A 16,357-nucleotide genomic window follows, 5' to 3' on the forward strand; every position below is an offset into this window, starting at 1 on the left:
ATGACAGTGGAGGGGAGGGGGCCCAGGAAGGGGGGAGTGTGTATGTGTACGGGGGTGTGTGGAAGCAGAGGGGGGTGGAGGTCATATCTTTTGTGTTAAAAAACTAACAACCCCAAAAGTTTCGACGATTAAAAAAATAGAAAATCAAGCAGATGACACGGAGGGCAGGAAGGGATGGATGTGGGATCCGCGCAGGCGGAAGCACCGGGGACGACCGAATGGTCGTGACACGCTCGGTGCGCCCCGGCCCTCCCCGCTGCCGCCTGCCCCCGGCCGCGGGGACCCCCGCCTCCGCGGCCCCCTCCTCGGTACTGAAGGCCATACGGATTTCCCCCCGCAGCTATATGCCTTTAAGCCTCCCCCCCCCCCCCCCCCCCGTTAACCCCTTCAGGGCCGGCAGCTCTCCCAACGCTGCCGTGAGCCGTTTGCCCTCCCCGGCACGGCGGTGCCGCGGTCGCCCAGCACATCGCCAGGCAAGCTCTCGGCGGCGTCTCGCCGCACGTTTATGGTCGTCGTTATTTATTTACCTCTAAAAACGTGCTCTCTCCAGGTGTGAAACAACTGGATCAAAAGCGGGAGGGCAGCAGGGAGGGATTTTAACGGGGTCGCCAAGCACACGAAACTGGCCCCGGCTTCGGGGACTGCCGGAGGTGAACTTGCAAAGGGACAGAGGCTGGCAGGAGCCCTTTTTGGTTTGAGGGGTCAACTGAAACCCAAAAAGGGCTTAAAAATAAATCAATGCTCACCTTCTGTCGTCCCCCCCTCCCGCCATTCAACCTGATTCCCCTCCTCCCCCAGTTAACTCCTGCTACCTCTTACACTTACTCTTACCCTGCCTTCCTCCCATCCCCACATCTGGTTTCCATTGCTCGCTTACCTTGAAGTTTTCAGTAATAAAGATATTACGCAAACTACATCCACAGTTCTTCAGTTTAAAAAAAAAAAAAAAAAAGAAAGAAAGAAAGAAAGAAAAGGAAAAAAAGAGAAAAAGAAAGGAACGGGAAGAAAAGAAGGCCCTTAACCCCTTCGGGAGCGCGGGCCGCGGCGGAGCCGGCTACGGGTGGGGAGCGGGGGCAATCGGCGGCGGCTCTGGGCTCCCAGCGGGCTCCCCCCGGGGCCCGGCCCATGCGTCCTCCCTTCTCCCCCCGGCTTCCTCCCCCCCGTGCAGAGAAGAGGGAGACTCGTGGCTTTCATCCGGGTGTCTGTACCGGGGGGAGCGGGATGCGGCTCGGGGGGGCGCGGGGCGGCGGGGCGGGGGTGCGGCCCCCGGGGAGACGGCTCGGGGGGGGCCCTGGCCGCCGCCGCCCCCCTCCAGGGCTTTGCTCCAGGAGCAAGACCGGCACCGCCGTGTTCATGAGCTCGGATCTGACAAGAGCAGCCCCCCTCGCCCCTCGCCCCCCAGATGCAGAAGGGATTTCTAGCAAGGTCGTCGTTAAAAACAGCCAGAGACGGATTCATTTACTAGATTTCAAACCATTTTGCGAGTCTCCCTCAGAGCAGCGCTGGGCTCGCTCAGCTTTCTGGTCCAAGAAAGCTTTCAGCGGATTTGCCTTCCTTGCTCTCTTTATTACCTTGCTTAATTCTTTCCTCGTCGTTTCTCTCTCCCCTCCCAAACTCCCCCACCCCACCACAGCCCCCTCTCTCTCCCTTGTACACGACTTAATAAAAAGCAAACTAACTCAATGCATAAAAGTCTGTCTAAAAAGAACTTCGGATCGGTCGGGGAACCGGGGAGCTGCCGGTACCCGCAGCTTGCGAGCGGGTACTGGCAGCGCTGCGGTTCCCGCATCCGCGGCACCGGACCGCTCATGGTGAAGGGCATTCGGGTGTGTGAGCGCGTTAAATACCTGCTTTCCAGCCAGTTACTTCCTCAGCGATTATTTTGGCGAAGGAAGAAGCAGGCTGAAAGAAATGATGTGAGGGCAGCCCTCGATGCTGCGGCGTTTATACTCGGCCTCGGCATTTCTGTTCGGCAAAGTTAAATAACAGCAACAAAAACAACAACAACAAAAAATAAAGGGAGAGATTCCGAGATCGGGCAGGAGATGATTTTTTTTTTTCTTTTCCAGAAGCGCTGCGGTGCAGGGGCTCGCAGGGGCACTCCGGCTTGGCCGAGCCGAAGGAGGGCTGCCCGGGGTCTGCCTCGGCCGGAGCGCTCCGCCAGCCCCTCCGCGCATTAAACTGTAACGAAAAGTCCATTAGTTCTCAATCAGAGCTAATCCGCAGCCCCGCGGAAAGGACCGCAATAAAACCCTCTCTCTAATGGCCAATTTGTGTCCCTGGAAGCGGGAGGTTAATTCGGGAATCGTTACCGAGGGAAAGTGTGCTCGCAAATACCTAGCGATCTGGGGGGGGGTGAGGGGCAACAAGAGGGGAACCGTTTTTCTTGACGGTTTTCGTTTGCCTGGGTTGGGTTTTGCCTGAAGTCCTCTCAGCAAGTTTGACGGGGGACTCCCCCGGCCCCCGTTAGCTGGGAGCGAAGCCTTGTGAACATACAAGCAAAGAGGGAGCCTGCAGCCGCCCTCCCGGTTAAAGGAGGCGACGGGGCTGCGTGTCGCGGCGCTGCCGGGGCGGCCGTGCCCGGCCGGCGGGGCTCTGTCCTCCCGCTCCCGCCGCACCGCCGCCGGGAGGGCTGCCGGCTCCGGGGCCAGGGGGCACCCCCGCCCGCGGGAGCGAGGGTGGCCACAGCAGGGGCAGACAGGGACAGGCACCCCTTGAAACCCGATCTCTCACCTTTTTTCCTCCGAGTGACCCCAAACCTGCTCTGTCTCTACACCAAACGCGGCCAAAAGGGAAGGGCGAAAGAGCGGCAGAAAGGTCTGCGCTCCGCGGCAACCCGTTGCCAATTCCGTATGTGTATGTGCTTTACAGGGAGACCGTTTTCAGGCACAGTCGCTGTTGGTTTTGGAAGGGGTCAGTCCCGAGGGTCCCCTCCCACAGAGGGCTGCGGGGCTGGGGAGCCCAGGTGAGAGCCGGCTGCCCCGCGTTTAGGGACGGCAGCTCCCATCGGGCAAGTGTCTGCTGGGGGAATCCCCTCCGGGCGACACCCCCGGGAGAAGGGAGCAGCCCAGGGCAGCCCTGCCTGGCTTCTTTTGGAGGAGCCGTTTCCTTTCCACCGGGGCAGGAGCGGGCATCGCTCCCGGGGGAGCACCCGGTGAGAGGGGCAGGCGATAGCCGTCGGATCCTACATCTCGATCTCTGCAAGAAAAAAATCTATATTGCCCTGCGATTTAGACACTCAGGCTTGTGTCACGCCCAGGGAAAAGGCAGAGGTGCCCGCCGGTCCCTGCACGCCGGGCGCGGCGGCGCGGGGCTGCGGGCGGTGGGGAGGCGGCGGGGCCGAGCCCGGCTCTCGCAGGGGGCCCGGAGGCGGAGGCAGGAATGCGCTTCTCCGCTTTCCCAGCCACCGCCGGGAGAAGCCCGCCGTGTCCCCCCGCAAGCCTCCACCGTCCTCCCGGGGCTCCGGCCGCTCGGGGCCGGTCCGGGGCTGGTGCCGGTGGCTGCAGCCGGCGCGGCGGAGGGGCGGCTGGGGCGAGGCACGGCGGGGCTCCGGGGTGCCGGGTCCAGCACCCCGGGCCCTCCCCGCTCCATCCGGGGGGTGGGAGAGTAAATACCCCGGTTGAATGAGTGGGCTCATTTCACTGGGGACGGGGAATGGAGAGAGAGGGGGATCTTTCACACCGTTCCCTCCCGGTTCTTTGGCAGAGCCCTGCTCTTGGAAACTCCCTCCAATTTGTTTCCCCATTGGGGTGGTTTGTGTGGTCACTTCAGAGCTGCGGGCTCCTTTTGTACCGGACAGAGATCTGAAGGCGATCTATTTATAACACCATGGCCGGGGGGGAGAGAGGGGAAAAAAGTACTCGTGCTAATCTCCCAAACATTGTTTTTCTTTTTCCTTTCCAGCGGGATGAAGCTTGCATCTTTATTTCGGGAGCGGAGCTTGCCTGGCGGCAGTCCCGCCGGTACCTGCGGCCCTGCGCTCCGGCTCCTGCCGCCCGCCGGGCACCGCGCTGGGGCCTGGGCTGCGCCGCGGCGGGGGCTTTGCTCCCCTGCCCTCGGCGCCTTCCTGGGCCATAAACGCAGATATAGGCTATGCCGATTGTTATTAAAACACGTTCTTCGTGTCGCGAAGGAGCTTACAGAGAGATGGAGCTGACCCGCTCCTCTCCTTCCCGGGGAAAGCGAAGGAGGAGGCTCTGAGTCGGGCCAGCCTGGCCCCTGCCCCTCCGGGCTTGTGCGGGCGAAGCTCTTCTCCCCGCGTCCTCCGAGGTCCCCCCGCTGCCTCGTACCGCCGCTGCAGCAAGGCAGCGAGGTCTGCTCCCGGGCCCCGCTTCCCCCAGGCTCCCGCCCCGCAGCCCCGCGGCCTCTCCGCTGCGGCCCCCGGCCCCGCTCCGCCGCCCGGCCCGCCCTGCTGCTGCGGGGACGGTTCGCTCCGTGCGCATCCGTACGCGTGCAGAGCCATCTGTGCGCCTGTGCCTATACATCTATACGTTTTCACCCAAACCGGGCACCTGCTTGGTCCCTCGGGCGCCGGGTGCGGGCCAAGCCGAACCCGGGCTGCCCTCCGCGGCCGGTGCCCGGGCTGCACGGCTCGGGCGGAGGGCTGCGGGCTCGGCGGAGAGCGAGGCCCCCGGTGCCCGCTCGGAGAGGAGGAGCCGAGGCGGGGTCCCTCGGCCCGCTCCGCGCGGGGCACAGGGGCGGCGGCAGGAGGGGCCGGAGCCGCCGGGGCCTGCTCCGCTCGCACGGCCCGGGGGCAGCCCCGGCGACCCAGAGCCGGTGGGGCTCGGCGGGCCGCTACGGGCCGCAGGGGCTCAGTGCAGGCTTTCTAGTAAGGCTTTTTTTTTTTTTTTAATTTTTGCTTTATTTTTTTCTTTTAATTTTGTTTTCTTTTCCAGGAAGTGCCGCGCTCGCGTCGAGCCGCAGGCGGCGGAGGGCACGTATTGCCCCGCTTCTGCACGCAGCCTCCGCGGCCGGAGCAGGGCGGCGGGGCCCGCTCCGGTGAGGCGCGGCCGGGCGGCGGCGGAGCATCCCGAACCCCCCGGTCCCGTCCTCCCAGAAAAAACACGGAACCGAAAATCGCTGCGGGGCGCCCGATGACGCCACTACGCGAGAGCCAATGGGAGGCGGGGCAGGGGCAGCCCCGGCGCCCCCCGCGCCCCGCTCCGCGCCCCGCGCCCCGCCTCGGGTCCCGCCGGGCGCGGCGGAGCGGGCCCGCCCGCCACGGGTGCCCGGCCCGGGCTCAGCCGGGCGGGGAGGCTCAGGCCGGCGGCCTCCCTCCGACCCTGGGCCCGGCTTAGGCGGTCGCGCCCGGCTGCGTTAAAGCCCTGCCGCGCACTTCGTCCCGCTTCCAAGTACCCCGAACACGACCTCGGGCGGGTGTCTGTGTTTAATATGCCATCCCAGGACTGACATTTTCAGTGCCCATCTGTAAATTCCTTCCTGCGGGGAAAAATCCACTTGCTATTCATTTCCTCGGTACTCTCCGTTTGTGTGTGACCTTGCCAGACCTCCCTCTGAACTCGGGGGCTATTTTTTGTCTTGAATCAGAAGCCCCGGCGCAGGGAAGGCAGGGCGACTCGCAGGCTCTACGGGCGGCACGGCGGGCTAGCGGCCGGGGTTGCCCCGCGGCTCCTGCCGGGGGCTCGCCGGGAGGGTGCACGGGAGAACCCGGGGGAGCCGAGGGAGGCGGCGGGCCGGGCGGCTCGGCGGCAGCGGAGCCCGAGGGATGCGGCGCCGCGCTGCGGGTACCACCCCGGCTGTCCCGAGGGCTGTGCTACCGGACCGGCAGGACCCACCGCCCCAAGCGCCCAGCGCCGGGTTCTGCTCCCGGGGACAGGGCAAGGGCAGCCCCCGGCGCCGGTGACCTTTCGGGGCCGGGGCCGCGATGCGCCGCGGGGGAGGCATTTCCCCGTGGGGTGCGCCGGCCTGGGAATGTCCTCTTTGCCCTGCGCACGAAACAAAGAGGCCGGGGAGGAGGGGGCTCCGAGCCGAAGGCATCCAGTGGCATTTGGTGCACCTGTCAGCGCGGCGAGAGCGGCTCCCCCTGACCTTTACGAGCAGGGCAGAGCCGGGACAGCCCGCGGCGGCGGGGGGGACAGGCTGTGGCAGGCGGGGAGGCCGAGCGAGGGGGGCTGCAAGGGAGCTCGCCCCCGGGCCAGGCGCGCCTGGTGCTGAGAGCCGGCCCCGCCGCCCGGGGCCCGGGGCCTCCTGTGCCCCAGCCCGGCGACCCACCGCCAGCATCCCTCGGTGAAGAGCAGCTGGTGCCTGCTGCCGAGAGCGGATGAAAAGCGCTCCCAGGGAAGCGTGGATATTTTTAATTACAGATATGAGGCACTGGGGGCAAGGCGAGCCCGCGGGCCGCCGCGATGGAGAGGCCGGCTCAGCCCCGTCCCCGTTACCGCCCGGCCGCTGAATTTCGTTTATTCTTCTCCTTGCCTTACGCTCTGACAGATATTTTCACCCCGGGTCGTTTGTAAAGAACCCACCTTTCTCGTTGTAAGCAGCTGCCCAAAACCATCCCTAAACCAAAGAACAGGTCTACTCAAATAAAGCAACTCCTGATCCACTGCTAAGAATAATAACCGTTATGATTTTTTTTTTTTCCGATTAGAATCACGTCCCAATTACAGAAATCACAGCAACATATTCGGCGGTCGGTGCACCATGGGCAAACTTATTTTCCGTGTGATTTGCGCCGGTATCTACTGACCCACCACGGCTAAGGCGCTCACGGCAAGGGCTGCAGCCTTCCTCGGAGCGCCTGGCCCGGGCGGGGAGCGCCCGGGCCGCGGCCCCACGCGTGCCTCGGCGCCACGGCAGTGGCTTTGCCCACATCCCGCTGCTCGGAGCGCCCGTCTCCAGGGCAGTGGCACCGGAGGAAAACCCCCTTTCTTCATCAGGTTCATTCGGGGAGGAGTACAGGAAGGGGAACATGGATTTTTTTGGGGGGGAGAGAGTTCGGGCAAGCCGTGGAAAAGTCCCTTCCAGAAATGTCCCGAAAAGGGAGAGGAGCAGGACAAGGGGGATTTGCAAATAACGTGCTGGGCTTCTTCGCACGGCTTCTTCTCTGGGGACACCGCGTAGCCTGACGGCCGCCCCCCCCCGCCGCGCCACCGGCGGCCGCGGGCACCCAGCGCCCCGCCGCTCGGGCCGCCGGCCCCGCCGCGCTCGGCCGTCCGGCACCGTCGGGGCTCGCAGCCGCCGCGGCGGGATCTCCGAGCAGATGTGATCGCTAGCAGGGGCTCAGTGCCGCTCTTCGACGCTCCTGGACCATAGCTGCGACATTTTCTTTTCTGTTACTCGTTTGCTTGTTTATTTTTTAAAGTCTTCCAGGAACGCTCCTTTTCCTTATTTTTTGGGGTTTTTTTTTTGAGCTCCCACAAAAAATCTGATCAAGGCTGATTGTGCAGAGCCATGCCTAATTAAGGGGGAACCGGTTCACAGGGTTCACAGATTCCCTCCACAGGATGGCCCAGGGTTGCTCTTTCTTACAGAAAGCATCTAAGAAATTTTGCAAGCAGTGGAGCAGGCTGAGGGGTTGCCGGGATGTACATCCCATGAGGATGCCACTTATTTATTGTAAAGTCTCACACCGAGGGGAGCACCCTTGTTTTAAGGCAGAGAAGCTGAGTCTCAAACAAGTGATTGCCCAAACTCATACGAAGCCACAAAATCTGCTGTCTGCTGGGAGCTGGGAAAGAGCCCAGGAGTCCTGCGGGTCTCTGCCCCTCTCTCCAGTGAGCAGCTCAGCCGCACCAGCCATCCTCCCAGGTGAGCAGCTCAGCCAGCCCCCGAGTTTCAGGCAGAAGTACCTTATCTACTGACAGACACAGGGACACAAGCGGCTGGGATTTCCCTAGGTCCTGAGCTTCTTCAGCTTCCCCTGGAGCCAGTGAAAGCTGCAGCAGCTCAGACAGATATAAGGGCACTGTGGTTTAGACTACCGAGTCAGAAACCCTCGTGATGTGCACCCAGTCTCCAAATTGCATGGCCAACAATCTTGCTCAGCCACAGCGAGAGACCTCTGCCCAGCAGCCATCCTCAGCTTTTAGGGGTCATCCACCCATGAAACCTACTCATCAGGACACAACTGCAGGCAAGACACGAGAGAAAGTCACTGAGAAAGTTCAAAATGGAGAAGTGTCTGAACGACATCATTAGGAAACTCACTATCAAGGCAGGAGCAATGACTCAGTGTGACTTGTTATCTTTGGTGGCTTAAAGATCGGAAGGACAAAAAAGAGGGAGTAAACCCAACAGCAACAACAATAACATCAATGAAACAAATGCAGAGCCTCCACAGCCACTTCAGTCTGGGATGGAGACAGCCTGTGGCTGTGCTGATGCTGGGACGGGGTGGGAGGACAGTCAGACAGACCTTCCCCAAGTTAGAAATGACAGTCCGGTCAGCTGAGCCCCAGGGCCACCTGTGTCCTCCCTGCTGCTCAGATTTATAGAGTGTAACATTTTAATAAAAAACACACACACCTCTCCACTTTGGTGCATTAAGAGATTTCTAGCAAAACACAGTAATGTTGCTATAAATTTCCCTCCCAGCACCCTCACAAGTAATAACTCAAGCCCTAGCATTTTGTATTTAATGTTTATTTTGATGGCTGCATTCCAGAAAGAAAAGGGAAAAAGAGGCAAAATCTACTCAACCACTCTCCCCATTGCTATTAGCCTGATGTTTTCAATAAAATTTAGTGCAAACTGGGAAACAAACACTTGGAAAAAGAAAGGAGGAAAACAAGCACACTTGGGCAAAATTCTCCTAGACATCTGCCAAGGCCTGGGTTCAAATCCTGGCTTAAATTACAGATGTCCTGCCATGGGTTCTTATTATGTCCTCCTCCCTTGGCATGTTTGAATAGCACCCCAGGGAGCCGTACCTGTGTTAAGCAAGGCTCAGTGGTGGGATGCTCTGAAGGACTGAGACATATGGAGGCTCAAGGCTGAAATAATGAAGTGTGGAAGTTAAAGACAGAGGCTTCTTGGCCAAATAATGCAGGGCAGAATACTAGGGGTGCTGCCAGTCAGGTTTGAAGTATGTGGCAGAGCTATTTAAAGCTTTCAGAGCACCTGCTTCTCTGTGAAGCCACTAGTCCTTCCCTTGCACCAGCACTAAACCCACACTTGCCACCAAAAAAGGATGAAACCATGCGGACAGATGGTGGTACACCCAAACAAGCCACGGGCATTTCCTAACCAGCGTGCACGCTCCAAGAGATGACTCTTGACTCCGGTGAGAGTAGCTTAAACCCTCATGAAATGGTGAATATTTACCCAGATGCAATTTAAACTTCTGATTGCTTACCCAGAAGTAGCAACCCTTGAATTCAACTTGATTCAGATGTGGTTAACAAAAATGTGCTGAGAGCAGCAGCACGACGTAACCAGGTTGCTAACTAATGAGAGATGTGTCCCAGGCTCGCAGTGAGCGTGTGTGTGAAGCCTGCATGGGCTAAGCCTGGAGCATGTGTGAAACTCATCTTCGTGCATCAGACCAGAAGAAGCCAATGGGCTTTAGGAGTAACCAGATTTAAATGTTGCAGAAGCTTTTGGGTTGCCCTTTCTGCAAGGCGCACTTTGCCTTGCCTTCCCTGTCCAGTAGCCTGGGCACGTGCCGGTATGGCTGTCTATGGCTGCCTTTGTGTGTATTGATCCAGTGTGACTAGATCTGGATTTTCCAGATTTCCTCCTCTTTCCACATCATTCTAGACCTCAAGCAGATTCAGAGACTGACCGTATTGGTCCTATGATGTTTCCCTGAACCATCAGTGCCTGCACACACTCACTTAGGCAAGACTCCACTGGTCCCTTAAAGCTTACCAGCTCAACCAGTGCTCTCCTTTCCACGTGGTTTCTCTGGTCTCTGAGTACCTATGTATGGTATTCACTTCTCCCCACTTTCCAGGAGGGAGATCAGAAAGATTCATTGCCCTGGGTCAAGGGCACTGAATTGTCATGAACCAGTTCTGCTATGGTGGCAGAGGGGTGATTCCAGTCCCTTCTTGCGGTCAGGCCAACTCACTCTTGAGCTCACATCCAACACTGAGGTCTCTACAGACAAAATTAACCCCCACTGTGATGCTTGGCTTATGACATTAGGTTCATTGGGAAAGTGTTACGTAATAAATTAGGTATTATGGTCATGACTTCCAGAAGTGGAGGGATCTATCATCTCATACTAATTCTTATGTTTTGACATAAATGATAGATTTTTGAATAAGTGTTCAGAGCACCTTGCTAGAAATAAGGCTTGGTTTTCCTAAAAGGTACTTTGTGCTGTCCATGACTCTCCAAAATTTCCATGCCATCTGAGTGGACTTCTGCATTGTATCTTGTCATATCAAGAAAACAAGGGCAAAAAAACCACAAATCACAGAGGGCCAGAATATATTACTCATTCCCGTGGTGTCTTCAAGTGGGCCTCTGTTTTTTTCAGTGGGGTGAAACAAGCATCAAGACTTGGTCCTGAACACACTGATAAAAGTGAAGGTGTCACTCGCATAAGGGTCAATAATGCTTTCTCATCTCCCTTTTTGAGCTAATGTGATTATTTCCATTTGAATTAATCCTAGTCACACACGTGTCACAGGAGGTGTGCATAAGGTGCATGTGAACTCGACTGCTTCAGTGGAAGCAATAGGCTCATGGTGATGGTGAGCTGCCCACCAGCAAGCTCTCTGCTCGCAGGAATGGAAACAGCTCTTAGCTCCTTGCCAGTGATTATCAGAACTGTATTTGCAGCCAGAAGAGGGCTAGAAAATGTCAGACATTTCCTTACTTCAAGTTGTTTGCTCTATTGACTTCAGTGCTGATGAGTGGTTTCAACGAAGCTAACACTAGTTTTACACGTAGAAGCTGGTCCCTTTCTTTTCACTCTTCAGCAGAAATTTAATTGAGCAGCCTACAACTCTGGAGGATGAGGCTGTTAAATATTCTGGCAAAACAGTATTAATCAAACATGTCTTTGCTATTAACTGGAGAACATCTACTCTGTGAATAGTATTTGGGACATTTTGACTCATTTTAAGAAATGCATCAGTCTATGACCCTGTGGGTTTGAAATATGAACCTGCTGTTTCTAGAAGGGCTAAGACAGATCTTTTTACTTGTTCAGTATTTTCCCATCTTCCTTCCCAGCAGAATTCTCTACAGCAGGCTTACTGCATTGAATAGCCAGGCTGGGTTTTTTTTACCTCGTAGAAATTGGCATGGCCCTGATGACATCATGGTGATTTACACAAGGCTTTACACTCCTCAGTATTTGTCTCAATTCAGAAAAGGAGAAATCTAGTGATGCTTAAAATGGGTGATGTTGTTCAGAAGGAGGGCTGCCTCGGTTTGGGTTGATTGTGTTTCAATAGTCAGAATCAGAAAGACTCCCAGCTAGGCTGGATGAGAGACAGTCCACGGATGTGTCCATCTGATTTCTTTTTTTATACAACACACAGCACTGCAAAATGTTGGAAGAGGTATAGTAGCTCCTCTTCAAGGCCTCAAGCAGCACGAAGGAAATACGTTCACTAAAAACCTTAAATTGACCCAGTGGACTGATAGCCAGTTCCAAGAAAATCAGCATTTTATTCTATATATTTTTTTTTTTACTGGGTTAATATTCTTTTTATAAGGAGAATGGGAATAACAGTTCACTCTGGATGACTGGCGTGATTTACTTCAACTGCATCAGCACTCTTCCAGCTCATATTCAAGGCAGCTCTAGGGTGATATTTCCGGGAGGGCAATGGAGTTGTGTGATGCCATTTAAACAAAACAGAAAGCTGAAATATGATTTTTTTTAGATTTCTTGAGGGACTAGAAGAGATTTGTTTTAAAAACCTTCAGTTGCCTTAAATCCATAAATTTATTTTACCTCGGGACAAGCAATGAGGATGAGATCACTGAACTGCACGGATGAACAGAGACCTCACAGATACCACGGAAACAAGAGTCTGGTTACTTCCATGGTCGAGGATGAAATGAAACTCTATCTGTTGCCTCGTGTCCAGCTTTCCCGCCCCAGGGACACCATTTCTGTATTACCCTGGGTGCAAGCCTGGCAGGCTGAGTCAGTGCCCTCGCTTTGGGAACTGCCCAGGAAACCTGCTGCCAGAAGCAGCGGAGAGGATTTGGTGGTGTCCTCTTGGACACTTGGCCCTGATCTCCATTTCATACCTGCACATGACAGGCTGCTAGGCACTCTCTTGGTTTGTCAACAGAAGCTACCTTGAGTTTGCTAAGCTGATCCTTTTAGACTGTCCTCCTTTGAAATCCCTAAATAACTATAGCAGCAAAAGAAAAACGGTGTGGTTTTGACTGGGGCTGCAAGATTGTGTCCCTGTCCTTTGAGTTGCAAATATGGTCATGGGGAACTGAATTTACCTGGAAATTCAATTAATCCACTGGAGAAAAAAAGCCTCCAGTAAAGCTAAATGCAGTGATGTTGCTATTCAGGTCTGCTGAGGATACACCTCTTGCATTGTCTCCTTACAGAACCAGAGGGCAGTTCAAGGTCTTTGTACTGATTTTTTGTACTGATTTTTAAAACTCTTGAGAGATTTCTCTGGTAAGAGTACAAAGGACCACATACAGCAGTGTGGCCTTCCTACAGCAGTGGCTGCTCATGGTATTAAACCACTGACCTGTAAAGAGATATCTGAGCTGAAGGGTGCAAGAACACGCAACAGTTCTGACAAGTGTTCAAAAAACTCATTTCTCTAGCCCATCTTTCCAGCAAAAGTACACATGCACATACGTGCAACTAGTACAGGCACGTGGACTGTAAAGTTTGTTTCTCTACCCTCTAAAAAGAAATACATGTATTTTTTGGAGCTGTCCAGGAAACATACGTCCAGGCCTGTGAGGGAAGTTGAATTTTGGGAACTGACTCCTTCCCTTAGTCATACGAAACTCCCGCGATTCAGACGTTTGGGTGGACATGTTGCCAAAGGGAAATCTCCCTAGCCTCCTGAGACTGCATTATGTTGGCTCATACAATCTAGATAGTGACTTGTCCTAATTTCTGTGTGCCTGGGCCCTATCTGGCCTGCGCTAAAGTCAATAAAAGTTTTGCTTTTCAGCTCCTTGGCAGCAGGATTAGGCTTTATGTTTGTATTATTTTTTTCTCTGTGATTTAGTTTTTGTGCCAAGGCCTTTAACCATTGATGTTGACTGATGATAGGGAAGGCGAGAGGAGAGGGAGAGATGATTTTTTTTTACTTGAAATACTATGTGTTGAGCATTTAAGCATCTTACCAGTTGTGTACAAAACTTAGAGTTTGTGCAAATGCCTACCTTCCCAGATTAGAATAACCCGGCAAAGTTACTCTGTACTTCACCTTTGCACAATAGCTCTTAAAGATATGTGTGCATCTTAAGCCCTTCGAGTGTTATGCAAATCATTTAACAGCCAAGAGCAGGAATACGCCCATGAGCTGTTCTTCAAAAATTGTGTAAAGAATAGTCTAAAGCTGAAGTTAACTTTCTTTCTTCTCTCTCTCTCTGTGCCTCATATGGGCCATAAACCAATATCCTCTATTCTCCAGAAGCAGCGGGAGCAGTGGCTAGTAGCATAAACACGCAGATATTAAAATTTGAGCTCATTCAACCATAATTGACCAAAAAGAAAATGAAGTGAAAACAAAAAGCTGTTACACAGCTAGGAAACAAATAATGTCTTTCCTGAACACATAAGGGTACCTTTCTCTTTTTCTGATCAGAAATCCTCAGGACATTCGTGTTTCAAGTGGAGTTAAAAGCTTTATGATTTGTTTAGCCAACGCATGTAAACCCAAAGGCTATTTTTGATCCGGAGCGTATCCCTGGCGCAGGGAGCATTTGCAAACAGACAGTGACACTGTCCCCGCTGTGCTGCTGCCCAGCTGGTACACGAACATCCTTTCTGTGCCGCACTGGGAGGCAGCGGCTGGAAAAGCAGCTCGGAAACGGCAATCGTGCGAGCGGAGTTTCTGCACGGCACAGGCGAAGACCAGGATGGCCAAGGGCTCCGGCAGTCACTGCGAGGCCACTGCACCCTGGTGGGGGCAGCTGAGTTACCCCCCACCCTGCACGGCAGAGAAAGGAAGGCCAAGTGCCTGAGGGTCGCCTCTGGCTCCCAGTCCTTCCTCCCTCCTGAATGGGAAAACCTCATGGCCTGTACTGGGCTGGAGCCTTAACGCAGCCCAGCTCTCCAAACCTTTGACAGACAGATGCTCTTATAAAAAAAAAAAAAATCAAAGGACAAACCCAATTTTCTCTAACAAAGTAATAGACTTACAGGCGCAGGAATTTCTTGTGGGTTTGGATCATTGCTACAAAATATTACTGCGAAAGTATCCTCGCTATGTCCCTTCTCTAGCACGTACGGTTAGACAGAACTGCTTCCAGTTGCCCAGACTGGGCTCTCAGTTACACAGAGGTAAATCTAGGGCAAATCCACAAGACTCCAAGAATAAACAATACGAAGTCTGAGGCTGAAAGAGAAGATTCAGGGAGCTATAGACAGAGTAGTATGATATCGGTCATGGATTAAAGAGTGCAACGGTTATGGTAAACATCAGGGGCAAAAGTCTTTTGCCAATACATGGCTTCACAGGAATGGGTCTTGTAAGAGGAACTGCTTGTCTTTTTCAAACAGGAATACGGCCTGCTTGGTAAAGTCAACTTACATTAAATCTGCCTACTCATATTTCCTGACGATGCCTGTCTTAACACTGTCAGATTAAAAACTTGTAGTATGTGGAATTAAGATGGAACTTTTTGAAGTAAAAGCAAATTTGTTCATGGATTTTAATGAAAATACTACCAGTGTGACAACAGTAGCAATGGTGCATATTTCTGGGAGCAGAGGTTGTACAATGCTTGGTAAGGCTGCTACTCAAATGTTGCACCCAGTTCTGCTCTCCCCTGGCTGCGCAAGTGCTGGAGGAAGTTGAAAAGATTTTTGGCAAGGCAAGCAAATAAATCTCATAGCGGGAGGCTGTGTAGAGCATGATCCAGTCACCTTATTGGAAGGAAAATGTTGGGACATCACCGGCTGCGCACACTTGCAAACAGAAATGTCTACCTACATGGGGCTTTTCCACCCTGCAAGTGAAAATGCATCATAAGATGCAATGGCTGGATGCTGGAGTGAAACAAATTAATCCTTGGAGCAAGGTATCATTTCATTGCCACCGAAGGCATTTCTGCCTGTCCCAGGGGCAGAGGGGCTTCCTGGCACTTGGAGGCTTTAAGCTTGGGCAGCTTTCGGAAACACACACTTTAACCCAGCTTCTGGGAAAAACCTACTGCCTGTGCAATACAGGAAGCAAACAAGATGATCACAGCAGTCCTCTCTGGTCTGGGAACCTGGGAATAAAACAGTGGAGGCGCTTTGCTTTTGCAGTGGCATGTGGTGATAGGAAAGCTCCTTGGTCATTTAAGCATTTTGGGGTCTTTATTTTATAGGCAGGGATAATGTCTAAATACACATTATTTTTTTAACACCACCACCCCCTCTTGTGCTTTGTAGAGTCCCAAGCTACAGTTGCAGAGCTGTGGTCAGGATAAAAGCCGACAGACCAACCATAAATCAGCCAGAACCGAGTTCCTTAACCTTTCATATTAACCTCTTGCATTGACTTGAGTTAGGTGCTACGCTCTGCTGCTATAAATCATCCCGCAGTGAATTTATGAGCTTCAGCACAATAAAGGGGTTTTTCTTTATCCCCCCCCTCACCCCTTTCTCTTAGTGCATTTTAGAAATTACGCAGGAAAGGCCTAATGACTGGGATCTGTGAATATTGCTAACTCTCCTTCCCTACCAAAGGGATCTGGCAGGAAGATGTGGGGGTTGGGAGTGGGGGGAGAGAGACTCTTAATTTCACTTACTGGTGACACGATCAGGAAAGCCTGTTCTAAAAAATCCAAGAAACCATTAGCTACTCCTTGGAATAGGAAAAAAAAAAAAGCTAGTAATGAAACCCATTTGGGGGTTAAAATAGCAATCTATTCACTCGGATGCAGTCATCACTCCGCTTCCCCCTCTCCCCAAAGCACTCAGTGCATAAGGATGGTGGGTTGCTTTGCCTGTGCACCCTGAGCGCTCTGCTCTGGGCACCCTGCATGCTCTCCAGGCGCAGAAACGCTTCGCTGGGCCCAGCCCTCTCTGATCTCCTGAACCACGTGTGCAGCAGCAGCAAGTCTGCGGCAGCATGAAGAGATCCCTTAGAAAAATCACCTTCCTCTCTGCATTTGTTCAGCAAGGCTGCGGCATGTGAAAGGAAAGCCAACAGGGTCCCCTGGCCCCCAGGGTGGCAGGCTTGCCTCGCTGCTCAAGGGTGGCACTTAGGGAGAGGACCCTGGGCTGGCA

This window comes from Nipponia nippon, unplaced genomic scaffold, assembly GCF_047370975.1.
Source record: "Nipponia nippon isolate SJK-2023a ecotype South Korea unplaced genomic scaffold, ASM4737097v1 scaffold_10, whole genome shotgun sequence".
In the NCBI taxonomy this organism is placed as follows: domain Eukaryota; kingdom Metazoa; phylum Chordata; class Aves; order Pelecaniformes; family Threskiornithidae; genus Nipponia; species Nipponia nippon.